Raw genomic sequence first — 15,521 nt, 5'->3', positions numbered from 1 at the left:
CAAGAAAACAAGAGCTTTCTTTTCTGAGTGTTCAAAAAGGTATGATGGTAGCACCTGCTGAAGCAGTAGTCGGGCTGCATCTCCACGGAGACTGCTTCCCAGGATGACAGCTGGGGGTCTGGGATGGAAGCCTTGCTATTTCCAAGACTTTAGGGTTCAAGGTCCTGGTCTGTCTCCATCAGAATCTGTTTGACTTGTCTGACTGAAATGTAAAAAACAAAAAAACAACAAAGCAACTTTTTCTTTTTTAAAACTGTTAGACTTTATTGAAAGAAGACCTGAGCTCCAGCTAGCCTGAAACTGACTACACCGCTAAGATCCCCAATCATTCTCGGCTGCAAAGGCCCCTCCTGCTCGTGGGATTGTTCCTTATATAGACCAACCCCGCGCCCGGAAGTACGGAGACATGGTCCCTCCCCAGCACGGGATTGGTCCATTCAAGACCAATCCCATACCAGGAAGTAAGGGGGTGGGACCCTTGGGCACACTGGGAAATGCAATCTTTGGCCAGGATACTTTTTTTTTTTTAAACCACTGGACACTTCCTGCCTCCTGTCTCTCCCCCAGGGTGAATTGCTGTTTTAAATAAGTTGCCTTGCCTGTCTTGTGAGTTCACCTTGGTTGATTGAGATGCTTGGCCTTTCTCCACATAAATAACCTCCACAGATGATGGGCATGAGCACTGGATCAGAAGCAAGACTGGTAATCCAGGGAGTACTACCATTCTCAGTGCTCTTGTGCCCCTCCACAGCCTGGTGGTAGCTGAACAACTGTTATTGCTGATAGTGATAATGCAGGAATGCCCCCTCTCCACAAGCATTTCTTTCTTCATTAATTACTGTGGGAGCTGGGCTGGAATCAGGTCCAGCCAGAGGTCCAGGGGAGGTTGCTATTCCCCAAAAACTAAGGACCAGGATCCTAAACGGTTTACATCAGCATCTGAGAGGAGATAAGTCAGTGGTGACAATAGTTTGATTTGCCTGTCACATGCTGCCTCTTGACTCTCTCTGTGGGTGATTGGCTATTTTAGCTATGTTTGTTTGCTTCCCCTGAAAATGCAGTAGTAGTTTGGTTGTTGATGACTTGTCTTTCCACAGAAATTTCTTCCCTAGGTGAAAGCTGTGAGGACTGGGCTGGAAGTAGGTCTTGTGGTATTCTGATGGAAATTCTAAGTTTCCTAATGTCAAGGTTCAAAGACTCTCCATCAGAGTCCAAGATGGTTTTGTTGTAGTGGTATGGTTGAACTTGCTTAGCATATACTGCTTCCTAGTTCTTCCTTCAGGTCCTGTTTGCTTCAGCTTGTTTATTCTGTCTGCCCAAGCAACTTCTTGACCTTTTCTGTCAACATTTGTCTCTTCTTGACCTCTTTTCCAGGCCAAGTATTTTTTCTTCTGTTCATTTTTCATTTTTTTGACTTTATTTCAATGTTTATTGTCTTGCTTTGTCATTAATTTTTGTTTGGCCTATTTTAATTTTCAGGCATTCTGTTATTTGGATAAGCTTTTGTATTTTTTTGTACTAAGCTATTAATTTCCCCTTTGAGTCCTTTTTCCAAATGCTCTCATTTCTTTACCATTTTTCCCCTTTAGAACTCTCATTTCATTTGTAAAATCATTTTAACATTTTAAAAATATTTCAGATTAATTTGTCTCAGGAATTCTAATTGATTATGTGACCAAATTGTTGGTTTTGGTTTTTTTTTTGGTTGTTGATTTTGAGATTTATTGAAGATGTATTGGAATTATCCTCCTCTTTTGGTATTGAGTCTGGGATGTCACTGTCTCCATAATAACTTGGTATCTTTTTTTAATTTCTCATTTTTTCCAACTTCCTATATTGGAATGTTATATTAGGGCTAAACCCTATGTATTTCTGTAGGGAAAGTTGAGGCCTTATATGGCCCTTGTCTATATTACTTAGGATTATGATACTGTATTCTACAAGTATTGAGTAATATGTAGTATTAGGTTCTCAGGAATGTCTCAGGTTAGGGAGGTTCAAACTCTTAGTATATATTAAATGGTCTAATTTAGGGCATAGTCTTTCTCATTTCTTCTTGGTCTGTTTTTCAGTCTCAGGTCCATTGCTTAAATATGCACATGCTAAATCAAGATTCTATTACCTGTTAGACTAACTGCAGGTTGAGTGACAGAATTAAAGCCCCCTCCCCCAATAATCCTTTCCCTGGTCACTTGTCTGTGACTTAAATGAATTCTCCCTAGTTACTTTCCTGTGGACTAATTTCACTATCTTAGATTAGAAAAATAACTATGGTTTTACCTTGGTTCTCTCACTGTTCAGTCTGGTCTTCTTCATGGATCTTTGTTAGAGTATTGTAAGAGAGCTGAGTTGGACCACTTCCTCCTGTTATAATACCTCTTTGCTGGTTCCCTTTCATTTCTAGTTGTTAGGAAGTTTTTTTTCCTATATCAGAACTAAATTTGTCTCTTTGGTTCTAACCTATCTTTCTAGGCTAATTACATAGTCCTCCCCCTCACATACTCCATTTATGATGAGATTGTCACTTCCTTTTTTTCTTAGAAGCTATGTTTCTCTTAATGTAGTCCAAGACCACATTAGCATTTTTGGATGGCATAGTACACCACTGACTCATAATGAGCTTACAGTCACCCCGAATCTCCCAGATATAGGTTTCAGAAAAACTTTTGGCTAATCATGCTTTCCCCATTGGGGCTTGTGGAAACTATTTCTTTTAGCCCAAGTTCAAACTTTGCATTCATTTCTATTAAATATTCTTTAATTTAGTGTGAATTTCTAACCTGCCAAAACTTTTTAAACACTTTACTACTTTGTAAGTTAGCTTGCCAACTTCATGCCATCTGCATATTGGATAAATATACTATTTATGCTTTTATTGAAGTCACTGATAAAACAACCTAAAGAATGTGCCCCTGGGCCATTCCACTAGTCAGTGAAGCCATGGATGACTACTCTTTGGTCTATTCATTCAACCAATTCTGCCTCCATCTAGTTGTACCGTCATCTAACCTACCTTCCTCTGTCCTATAAGAAGAGCACGAAAACATTTCAGGTTGGAGGAATATCATAATAGAGGTGAGGAAATGGGAAATACTTGAGTATTTTTAGGACAATGTGGATAATTCAATTGGAATGGATTTTAGGTTGAATAAAGGGAAGTGGTGTGAAACTACAAAAGTAGATTGAAATCAGATGTAGAGGCATTTAACTAAAAAGTTAGTTATAATGTTCCCTCCCCAAAACATGAAAATCTGATATCTTTTCCACATGGAATCCTTACTTTGATTGTGTAAATTGCCTGTAGTAGCTGGGGACAATTAAAATCTTTTTCATGATAATGAAAGTGCTTTTAGATTTATTCATGCCATTTACATCCAGGTCTCACTAAATAATTTTCCATGTAGCTGGCTTTTCCTTATTCTGCAATTTAATTGGTCTTTAGAAAATCTTTAAAAAGTTCTTAAAGATTTAGAGAGCTCACCTCCAGGGTATTATCTATGGTCTTGACAATTATGTGTGTGTGTGTGTGTGTGTGTGTGTGTGTGTGTGTGTATACATGTTTTTTTAGTGAGGACTTTTTTTTTTAGCCAAATGAAATAAGTTCCTTAATGAGGATATTAAGATTTATTTCACCTATCCACCTCCCTAGACCCCAGTTCCCAACTAGAAGGCCTTTTCAGTGAGTGTTTTCTGAGTCTCTATAAAGATGATATCTTTTAAAAAATGACAATCAATTATGTTTTTAGACTTCTCACCCCACAATTAGAAGACTGAATTTCTTTCAAATGAAACAACAGTGGTCATGATTATGTAGCCAAAACATGATGGAAAATTGATTCATTATCTGATGAATCTGCATAATATTGGTACCCATTCTGAATACTTTTAGCCCATGGAATACTTTCCATTGTGATCATTTTGAGCTCTTCTGGATCATTTCTAGAATGCAGAATCAAACTAGGGCAGGTTGATACTCTGTGCTTTGTCCTACAGTATTGAAATTGAAGGAGTATTGACCAAACCTACAGTCTTTCAGCATCATATAAACAACAGAGTTTGGCATCTAGCTGGCAAGAATAAGAAGTTAAAATGGAAAGTTAATCAACTTCATCATCTTTCTGCCATACTGAACTGCCTTTGGTTTCGTTGGGGTTATATTCTTCTCTCAACACAGCCTTCCACTAAAATGACATTAAAAAGTGGGTTTAAGGATATGCTGATTGTGGCTCTCAGCAGCTCATTCTTTGTGAAAATTTCCCCAAATAAAATAAATGACCAGGATAGAGGAAAGAAAGGGGAAGCAACTCCTCTCCCCTCCTAAAGCAATGTCCTCTGTTAAAGATTCTATTCCATCATATAGATGGAAGCCCAGTAGTGTGGTGCCAGATCATATCAAGGTTCCATAAAATTAATAGCCAGTTCATGAACTGATTCCTTGAGTTGATTTTACTTTCTTCCCCCATTTACTTTCTTCCCATACTTCAGCTGATATTGTTTTGTTCAGTTGTTTCAGTCATAATTGACTCTTTATGACCCCATTCGGGATTTTCTTGGCAAAAATACTGGAATGGTTCATTTTCTTCTCCAGCTCATTTTACATATGAGGAAACTGAGGCAAACATGGATAAATTATTTGCCAAGGGTCAAACAATTAGTAAGTATCTGAGGTTGGATAGAGATCAGTGCTCTGTTTACTATGCCACCTATTTGTCCTGAGGTGCCAAATGTATGTATGTATTTATGTATGTTTGCCAAGAGAACCCCAAATGGGGTCCCAAACAGTGAGACATGCCTGAAATGGTGGAACAATAATCACAAAATATGTATATGTACACAATCCAAACACAGCTATTTACATGTATGCATACATCAATATATGCATACATATGTTCCCTGATGAAAGATGGCAAGATGAAGGAAAATTGGACAAAAAGCATATGTACAAATACATTGTATGTGCTGAACATACATAAATTATTCACATGTGTGTCATATTCATATATTAATGCATGTAGTAGTATGCCGGAAAATATTTAGCAATCGACCTTATTCACATGATCTCCATCACTTTCTTCATATAGAAAATTAATAAAGTCATAAATCAAACCCTGCTTTTGGGCATTTGAAAATTTCTAAGATGTAAATGTTCATCTGAAAATTTCAACAATAGGCTCTTATGGGTCATTATGAGCTAAGTCTAGCACACTTCTGCATATATTTTTGTGTGTAAACATAGAACCTTGTTTTATTATTAAATAAATATACATAAAGACTCCATTACTTCTTCAGAGCCAAATGGCTCTTTCACAACTCTCATTACAAAGCACTTTCATTCTCCTCTTCCATCTTCAGTGACCCTCCACTTAACTATTTTTAACAGTACCTTTTAGAAAACCATTAATTAATAAGTCTGACTTTAGCTAATGTAGAGTTTAACATAAGCTATCTTTCAACAGCTGTGGTCAAGGCAGATGTTCCAGCTGTGGAACTATTCCTTTCTACCAAGAAAGTAGTGACATGTAACAAGTAAACTGACAGGTACATTCTGGTCTTAAAATCATCTGAGGAAATCCAATTTGTCAAGACTGTTGAGACAGACTTACAGAGCCCTGAAAACAATAAAAGGATAAAGAGGATGTATATCTAAATATCAATCAGCCAGGATGAAGCAAATCCATGTAATTAACAGTTGTATTCAAAGAATTTATGTCCCAAGCCAGGTGAGAACCTACAAATATTATCAATGATAAACTCCCAATTTATGATCAAGGCGATTTTCAGGTAGACAAAAAACTAAGATTACACAAATTCAAGATGGAAATGGAGACTTAAAATATTTTCATGGTTATTACGGGATTTGCTGTATCTTGGATTTCCTTAAAGCTTTCTAGAGTAATAGATATCAGAGAAAGAAATTAAGGGAACTCCAGTGAATGTCATGGTCATGAGAGTTGATCAGGTCAGCTTGGTCGTATTTATTAAGCTGATGAAAGGTGGACTTTTGTTTGGGAACTTGTGTTTTTTTCCAAGAGAATGTATAAATAAGTACCTAGTAAATTGCTGGACATACTAAGATAAAGTGGGCAGCTAAGTGGGACAGTGGATAGAGTTTCTGTCTCTGGAGTTAGAAAGACTCATCTTGAATTTAAATCTGGTCTCAGACACTTACTAAGTATGTGACTCTGGGAAACTTAGTTCTATTGGCCTCAGTTTCTGTATCTGTAAAATGAGCTGAAGAAGAAAAATGGCAAACCACTCCAATATCTCTGCCAATATATATATTACATATATATACATAAGATATATATATACATATATACATAAGATACATAAGATAAATAAATATATACATACATATACAAATAAATATATACAAATGTGGCCACGAAGAGTTAGAAATGACTGAAAAATAGCTGAACACGACAAAAGATAAAATGTGACCAGACAGAACTGACTTTCTAGGTAGGCAAGTCCATTTCATGGATATCAACAATGACAACAAGACTCTCTTTTCTTTCTAGGATTCAAACACCTTTTCTGTCATCAAAATCTAAATCTAAATATAACTAGTTAACTTCCTTTAATAAGAAACTTCAAATAAAGACCTTGCCTCAAGAGCTGTGTTCAACTCTGTCTGCAAGGTGGACATGTTTTCATGCCTGCTGTAGAAATGCTATCAAAGCTCCAGGTAAAGACTACCTCCATGTATTTCCTCAAGATGATCATGTTCCCACAGTCTTCTCTCAACACTGAGAAAATGCTCAATCAAGCAATTTAAATTACTTTCCTTGTAGAATAAATCAGTTCTTCTAAGATGAATGTCAATGTAATGCTTCAACCCTTTGAAGAGGAATTACTAGCCTTGTGGATCAAAACAAAACAATGCATATATTCCATCTATCAAAATCTGCTCTCAGAAAAACAATAGCCTCTTCTCTGCATGAAACAAAAATAAACAACCAACATGATAAACTAATTCTCTTAAAAGTAAATAAGCTTTAAAGTTCTATACTTCCCTGAGTTATGAACCCTACTTCTGGAGACAAGGTCTTTAAACCAGAAGAATAATTTCTAAAATAATAGAATTTAGGTTTAGTGTTTGATAAAAAAAAATGTTTGGGAGAAGAGAGGTACTTACTGTTATTCCTGACATCTTGTTATCTAAGAAATGGTATTTTCTGCCTACCTATCAATAGGCCAGCTCTGCCCTATCTCACCTTATCTCACTGTATTCAACAATACACATAGGCAGGTGGTAAAAATACTAAATAGCTTTACATTTTCTCCTGCTCATTTTAAAGTCTCAGAAGGTGGATTTTCTGCCACACTGTATGTTGAAAGTGAAGAATTGAGTAAAAGAATTGCATTTTGTTAGGTCTTTTAAATATCTTTTCTTTATTTTTTTAAACCCTTACTTTCTGTCTTGGAATCAATACTGTGTATTGGTTCCAAGGCAGAAGAGTGGTAAGGGCTAGGCAATGTGGGTTAAGTGACTTGCCCAGGGTCACACAACTGGGAAGTGTCCGAGGCCAGATTTGAACCTTTTTTCTTTATTTTTAACTTAACAATCACAACTACATACAGAGATTTTGGATATGAACCATGAAATTCTATTACATGCTATTTGTTTGTTTAAAAGTATATATTAAATTTACCAAGATGGTAACAAAATTGTCATTTCCATGTCTACCTTTGAGCTTCTGTTTGCATTCTTATTTGCACATTTCTTTGCTTTTCAATTCATTTTATTTCACGTTCTTTATGAATCCCTATCACTGTCTGCCATCTTGCTTCCCATTCCACTGAAAAGAAGCTTGCACAGGAATTTTGGGTGATCAAAAAAATTAAATTAACATGTTAACTATGTATGAAAAAGTGTGACTCATATTTCAAGACTGTCATCTGTTGGGAGGTGAGATGCATCCTTCAGCACTTTTCTGAAGTTAGGATTAATCTCTATTTTAACCAGTGACCAGTTCTGAAGTCCTTCAAAGTTATTTTCTTTTAAATTATTGTATCTATTGTATAAAATGTTCTCCTGGTTCTTCTCATTTCACTGTGTATCAATTCATACAAGTCTTCCCCAGCTTCTCTACATTCCTCATATTTGCCATTTCTTACAAAGTAATAATTTCTCATTGTTTTCATATACCATGATTTGTTCATCTGTCCTCAAAATAATGACAACACATTTTATTTCTAGTTCTTCAGAAAATACAAAAAGTACTGCAATAGATTGGGATATATGGGTCCTCACCCTTGTCTTTGACCTTGGGAGTTCCTTATGTGATTTCACACAGTGATTTTGGGCTTATAAACACACACACACAAAAATTTAATACCTATAGTATTTCTACTGTAAAGCTTTAAGGATCCTTATTGACCTATAAATCTATCTGATAATTATTTCACATCCCAATAGGGTTGCCCCTTCTACAGTTCTTCTATGAGAACCAATTTAATTAGTTTAAACCTGGAAGATCAAGTAGCAGTAAAATAAAGATTCTAATAAAAATTAAAAGTATTTATACACCCTTAAAGCCTAATGCTGTTTGAGTACAAGATTGGCCTATTCCAGCAATCCAGAAATACTTAGCCTGACTCAGCAATGGATGGTTGATGATTGTTGTATGTGTTATCTGGAGAACAGCTTAGCTAAATCTGTTTTGTTGGTTGGTTTGTTGAGACTGGGTCTTCATATCTACTCAAGCTGGAAATACAATAGTCATCCACATACCCTGATTGGAGTGGAAATTTTGACCTCCTCTATTATGGCCCAATAGGTTCTTCTTTACTTAAGCAGCCTGGTTCCCTAGTTCCCTCCCAGGAGACTATCATATTGGTGCAAAACTTAGTCTAGCTCAGAACTTTAGAGTTCAATCTACTAGTCTAAACCTCCCCAACTAGCAGGGATTTCAGGCATGCACCACTGCATCTAATTCTTAGCTAAGTTTCTGGAAAAGCTCAGAACCAAGAAATGATTTTAAATTTAACCACAACAGTTTTTGAAGATCATCCACCAAGGTTTACAGGAGCCATGATCCATTTTTGTCAAATGAGTAGAGAGCAGGATGAAATCACAGTTCCCAGCACTCGTGATGTAAAATAAAGTTACCCATTATATTGGTACTTTAATTAAAAATAAAACAAAACAATAACAGCTAGTCTTAATATTAGAGCTAGATTAAAGAAAAGTATTCTAATTGAGAGATCTTTTTAAAAAGTTTCTGTATTGACAGATGCTAAATGAGCAACAAAACATAACTTATCTTTCTTTTTTTTTAATTTGAGATCTCTTCCACAAAATGACTAATATGGAAAAATGTTTTACATGATTACACATGCAAAATTTATATCACATTGTTGTCTCAGAGAGGGGGTAGGGAGAAGGTAGGAAAGAGGGAGAGAATTTGGAACTCAAAATTTTAAAATATGAATTGTTTTTTAAAATATGAATTGTTTTAAAAAATAGTTTTTTCATGTAATTTGGGAAAAATAAAATATTTTTTGAAATGTTTCTGTAAGATTATCCCGTAGAAATTCACTGACATATGATGTTTTTCTGTCTATATATTTATATCATGTCTATAAATGTACTTTGTCCAGGTGCACTAAGAACAAACAATATAAAAAAGTATAACGGAAGAAGTAAAATAGTCTCTTTTATTTAAAACATGTGATGTCTCTGGAATGGAAATCTGCTATAGAGTCTTCTGAAGATCAATGACTGAGGAAACATGTTTTCATTATCATGTATATATAAGTTCACATGTGTTTTTTCTTAGTTTTTCTTCCTCTAGTCCATGATATGATTCCCTCATTCACTTTCTTTCCACTAACTAGTTATAGTTTAGGAAAAGTAAACATTTTAAGATGTAGATTCATTTATTCTCTCCCATGAGGCTTAGCCAATATAGATGTTCATTTTCCACCCTGAGAAAAATATTTCCTTTGGATACTAGTCCCAAAATAGCTGTTTTTCAGGAATCAATCAGTTTTTGTGTTTCAACCTCAGATGTACAGAGCATTTCTAAATCCTTACTGTTAAAATACTTAATTCTTCAAGTGGTGCCTCTCTCTTTGGATCTTTTGTCCTTGGGAAAGAAGGGGAGAGAAATGGAGGGAGGGAGGGAGGGAGGGAAAGAAAGAACGAAGGAAGGAAGGAAGGAGGAAGGAAGGGAGGAAGAAGAAGATAAGACAAGTAGAATATCACAGGGCAAATATTTTAGTCATTAACTCACTGTGTTGTATTTCCATCTATGAATTAAGCCCATTTTCCCATCAGTCCTGTGAGGAGACTCCTTGAAAACCATTATCCTTGCTCCTTTTCAAACATAAAATAGAAACCTTGAGTTGATTATACAGATCACTGTCACACTACTACACTATATTTTACCCAAGACACAAACTAAGTTAATATTTTATGAGGTGCTCATCAGTATGCAGAAGAGTGATGGGTGAAGTAAAGGGCTCCCATTGTCATTTGTGCCCTTTGAGGATCTCATAAGTAAATAAAGTTGCTTTCAAAAAGAAAAAGGAAAGCACAGGGCTTGGTGACCCTGGAATTATTCCCAGGACACATGATATAGCAGAATGAATGCTATTATAAGTTAAATGGAACAGCCATGAAACTCTTTGGGTAGAAACTGGGAGCTCTTTGCTCTAAAGATTAAAAAAAAAAAAACATCCCTTTTACCAGGTCATAAGGAAAAAAAACCTGAATGCAGAGCTATTAAAAAACATCTTTATGGGGCACACAGAAAAAAGAAATGCTTTTAGTGAACTCAAGGAAAATTTTTCAGTGAAGGAAAAAGTCCATACTTGTAATATATTTAAAATGCAATAAAATGTGATTTCATTCTGAGGATGCAGATAATGTAGTAATAGACCTTGTTTCTGATAGAACATGTCATGTGGGTGACATTTTAAGTTAATTGGAAGGAAGGGGGAAATTAGTGGAATAAGACTATGAAATAATTGAATATAAATGAAATACTATCCATTATGGCAGAGCCCCACTTGAGCCCACAGGAATCAGAATGTTGCATCTATACCCTTTTCCACTTAGGTATCCCATTTTACTAGGCCTTCTAGAGTGAACTCCTTTCAGTCTGGTGAATGTGACCTCTTAGAGTAGTGGGAGTGGCCTTCCTTTTCTCACACTCTTTGGCTCCTTTCACCCTACTCTAGCAACTCGGAGATGATTTATTCCCCTTAGATGTAGACTAGCCTCTAGGTTTTTCATCATCATCATTATTTAGCATCTGCATATCTTGAGGTTGGCAAAGTATTTTACATACATTATTTCATCCAGCACTCTAAACAAACCTGGGAAACAGATGCTATTATGATCCCCGTTTACAGATGAGTAAACTAAATGCATGAGAAGTTAAGTGACTTGCCGAGCTGACCACACAGAAAAGGATTCCATGTTTCCCAAATTTCATGTTCATTACTCAAGTCAAGAACACAATAAAGGAGAAGAGGGTGGGTAGAAAGATATACAATCTACAGGATTCTAATATGTTGTTGTTCAGTTGTTCCAGTGGTATCCAACTCTTTGTGACCCCACCTAGGATTTTCTTAACAAAGATGCTGGAGTGATTTGCCATTGCCTTCTCCAGCTCACTTTACAGATGAGGAAACTGAGGTAAACATGATTAAGTGACTTGCTCAGGGTCACCCAAAATGTCCAAGGCTGGATTTGAACTCAGGTCTTCCTGACTCCAGAACCTGTGTTTTAGCCACTGTGTCACTTAGCTGCCCTGATTCTAATATTACACAGGTATGTATTTTCTACATCAATGAAATGCTAAAAATGTTCTTATAATTTCTCACTAGCAATACTAACTGATAAGTACAGTTCTATCCTCTCAGGAGGCTTATACTTAAACTTCTTCAGAATATAAAGTACTTTAAGGGATTGCTGATTAAGTATTTTATATTTTTGCTGTGTCCAAACAAATCCCAGTGTATGTCTTCGGGCAAGTGGATAGTTTTATGTTACTCTTCTTGTCCATGGTCCCCTCAAGGAGGCAGAAACTTCCCTCACCAGCACAGGTGCTCAGCCATCCGGCTCAGGATCTACCTATTTCTAAAACATATAACGTAGCCTTAAAGCCTTGACAGGACATCCACCTCAAGGTTAATGTTTATTCAACTGTTGGGAAAAGGAAACAAAAACAGAAAAGACAACCTTATCTAGTTGAGTCAATGGTTCACTTGAGAGCAGACCCTGTTCCTTCCACTTTCCCTCATCAGAAGTCTAGGAATAGATGGTATTTGCCCCAGATCAGAATCAAAATAGACTGCCAAAGCTATCCATTCTTTTAACTGCAAAGAACCTTACTTTCCCACTGTTTTCATGGAGCAGGGATGGAGGGAAGGATCAAACTCAAAGTCTGGCATGTCATTCCAAAATAAATCCTTTGAGCTCAGCGTCTCCAGGTTGCCAAAACTAAGCTCCAAATCTCCAAAAGGGCTCCCCTGATCATATTCCAGGAGAAGGTCCTTGCTAGACTGGCTTGAAGAAACAAACTTTAAGTAAGACCTGGTTAACCATGCTTTACCTGTGGCCAGCAACAAGTAGTATTCTTATGACTTTTCTCTGCATAAGGTATTAGATGCATTTTTTAGAATACTCTTTAATATTTAGTCTTTTTTCAGTCATGTCTAACTTTTTGTGAATCAACTTGGCAAAGAAACTAGAGCGATTTTCCATTTCTTTCTCCTACATCCTCTCAATAATTTGCTTCCCATCCCCTCAAAGAACCATTTCTGAATGAGGTTCCATCCCCAGATCCAGGTTTTTTGCCCTCTTACTGCTCTGTTCCCTGTGATTTCATGCAGTAACCCAGAGCACAAAGCCTACATAGACATGGCACCTACCACATCTTTTTCACAAAGAGAATTCAACAAAATTAAAAAATGATTGCATTCATTAGTTCTGTTGGCATAGGAAGCACTCCAGATCCTTAGACTTTCTCTCCCTTTTGAGAGGAGGTGAATATGTTTAATCACCATTTCTGGAATGAAGACTAGTCATAACATTGATCTAAATTCTCATTATTTTCTTGTGTCATTTTCTCTTTATATGATTTTACTCATGGATGTTAGGGACCTTAGAGGGGACCTTCAAAACCATTGACTCCAATCCCCTCATTTAGCAGATGAACTGAGGAAGTGACTTGTATGAGTTTCAGTTAGTAAGTTTCTGAAGTAGTCTGACATCTGATCCACTGAAGCAATTCTCAAACTTTTTTGTTCTTTAGGACCCTTTTGTGATTTTCCAGTCATTTTTCGGTCATGCCCAACTCTTTGTGACCCCATCTTGGGGTTTTCTTGGCAGAAATACCGGGGTAGTTTGCTATTTCCTTCTCTAGCTCATTTTACAGATGAGGAACTGAGGCAAATAGGGATAAATGACTTGCTCAATGTCACACAGCTAATAAGTGTCTAAGGCTGGATTTGAATTCATGAAGATGTCTATTTCTGATTCTAAACCCAGTGTTCTACCCACAGCCCCACTCAGCTGATCTAAGACCCTTTTACATTCTTAAAAATTATTGATGTCCCTCTGAGAGCTTTTGTTTTTGCAGGATATTATCTTAGAAATGAAAACATCTTTGTATTATTATAAAATAGTTTTGACCTTGACACTCCCTGAGAGGTTCTCAGGGTGAGACCCTGGATACCATTTTAAGAACTGCTGTGCCTTTTGATTCTGTCTCAGTTTGTGTTCTCAAGGACCTCTTCATTTCTCCTATTTCTGATTTCTTATGAATCTACTTCTTATTATCCTAGGGTTTCTCTAATGAATCAATAGTCTTATCTCTCAGCATCTTCTCTGAAAACTTCCTTTTCAGCTATATGATTGGACTGCTTACCAAATCACTTGCCTCCAAACTGCAAATTCTCCTTCCTTTGGGGAATGGTTGTTATAGTCAAAGAATGTAATCAACTTCCTTTGTAAGTTTGGCTTGGCCATACTGGTAAGCCACTGGACAAAAACTATGGGAGAGAAGAGCATAAAGAAGTCTGTCTCACATTATTTTCTCTATGATAAAAAAAAATTAGTTTCCATTAGAATGGAGACAAGACTACTTTCTTAACCACTACCAAATGTTTGTGTGTGTGTGTGTGTGTGTGTGTGTGTATAAAACCCAATTTTGCTTGCTCATTCTATGAACTTTTTGTTCAATGAGCATTAATATGCATGGATAAATAATGTTCTCTTAGGGTCATTTTGAAACTAAATGTATTGTGGTATCACTGTGATATAGTTGTTCTCATACTTTATGAACCACATGTGGAACTTTTGAAAAATGGGAAGTCCCCACCTTTAAATGTTTTCATTTAGCCAACAAAGGTTCATCTTGATTAGAAATGTGACACTTTAAAAAAAAGTTTTAAAAGTAATATAAAATTTGTCCTCACTCAATGTTAAACCCCCAAAATTTACATAAACAAACTTAAAAGTATGAAATTGCTGCCCATGCGCATAAAGAAGGCATCATCATGATACTGAGGAACTCTTTGCGAAAGGAAGCATCACCCAGAAGTGCATGGGACTTCATTTGATAATAAATTTGACAATGAATGAAGATCAATAATGTTGAATGTAATAAAGAAAAACAAGAGGTCAATAACCCTTTCATGCTTCCAATAGAAAAACTGCAATAGAATAAACATAATGAAACAGTAAAATCCAATCTCATTCTCCAAACAGATGACTATATCTATCAATTAATAATTAAATAGATAATAAATTAATTCTTGAATAAATAAATTATGCATCCTAAAACAGGTTGAGATTTTTCAAAGTCTTTGAGATCACTAAATCTCCAGAGAGACCGTGGCTCAAAAAATATAAATGAGGGAAATGAGAAGTTCTTTGGCCCAAGGTCATGAAGGAGATATGTAGAAGAGGCAAGATTAGGACTTTTAGGTCTCCATTGTCAGTCTTATGCTGCATCCCAGGGAAGCACCATTTCCTGGATTGGATGAGTGGCAAACAAACAAATGAGACACCCTTTTATTTACTAAAGAAACTAATCCAGTAAACAAATATCCATTGCAATTTTTTCACTATCAGATGACCCAAATTATGTCGCGTGGCCAAACTTAGTCCAAGGGTGTCAACTGTGCAAACAGAATACTTCAGAAATATGCCTGAATACTGACCTGTAAAAGGGAGCAGCGATCTGAGAAATGGGAAACTGCCTTTTCTGACATCTTACCACCAGAGCCCACTCAAACTGTCCCTGGGATACTGAACCAGAAACAGCTTGCCACTTCATTGGACAGATTCAATGTACCTGTTGAGGTAGTGATTGCTGGCTAGTGATTGTGACTCTCAGGCTCAGCCTGTTATACATCATCTATGTGAGGCAATGAAGTGTAGTAAATTGAGGGATGGATTGGGAGGGCGGAAGTGCTCAGTTCACATCCCTCCTCAGACACCTACTCGATATATGGCCAGAGTCTGAGGGAAGGAGCACTGGCTTTGCCTCCCTTTCTGA

The 15,521-nt window shown here is 36.5% G+C and overlaps 1 long non-coding RNA gene across 1 annotated transcript; it reads right to left on the bottom strand.

The window, feature by feature from the left end:
* Nucleotides 1-10,223: 10,223 nt before the first annotated feature.
* Nucleotides 10,224-15,301, bottom strand: LOC103105200 (uncharacterized). The gene is made up of 3 exons (XR_471340.3): nt 15,184-15,301; nt 13,887-14,010; nt 10,224-10,324 (listed from the first exon to the last, which is right to left on the bottom strand). It is a non-coding gene; the product is annotated as an uncharacterized LOC103105200 (long non-coding RNA).
* Nucleotides 15,302-15,521: the final 220 nt, after the last annotated feature.

The sequence above is a fragment of the Monodelphis domestica genome, chromosome 8, assembly GCF_027887165.1.
Source record: "Monodelphis domestica isolate mMonDom1 chromosome 8, mMonDom1.pri, whole genome shotgun sequence".
Lineage (NCBI taxonomy): Eukaryota > Metazoa > Chordata > Mammalia > Didelphimorphia > Didelphidae > Monodelphis > Monodelphis domestica.
The sequence above is the reverse complement of the archived record's forward strand: the minus strand, read 5'-3'. Positions and strand labels throughout refer to the sequence as shown.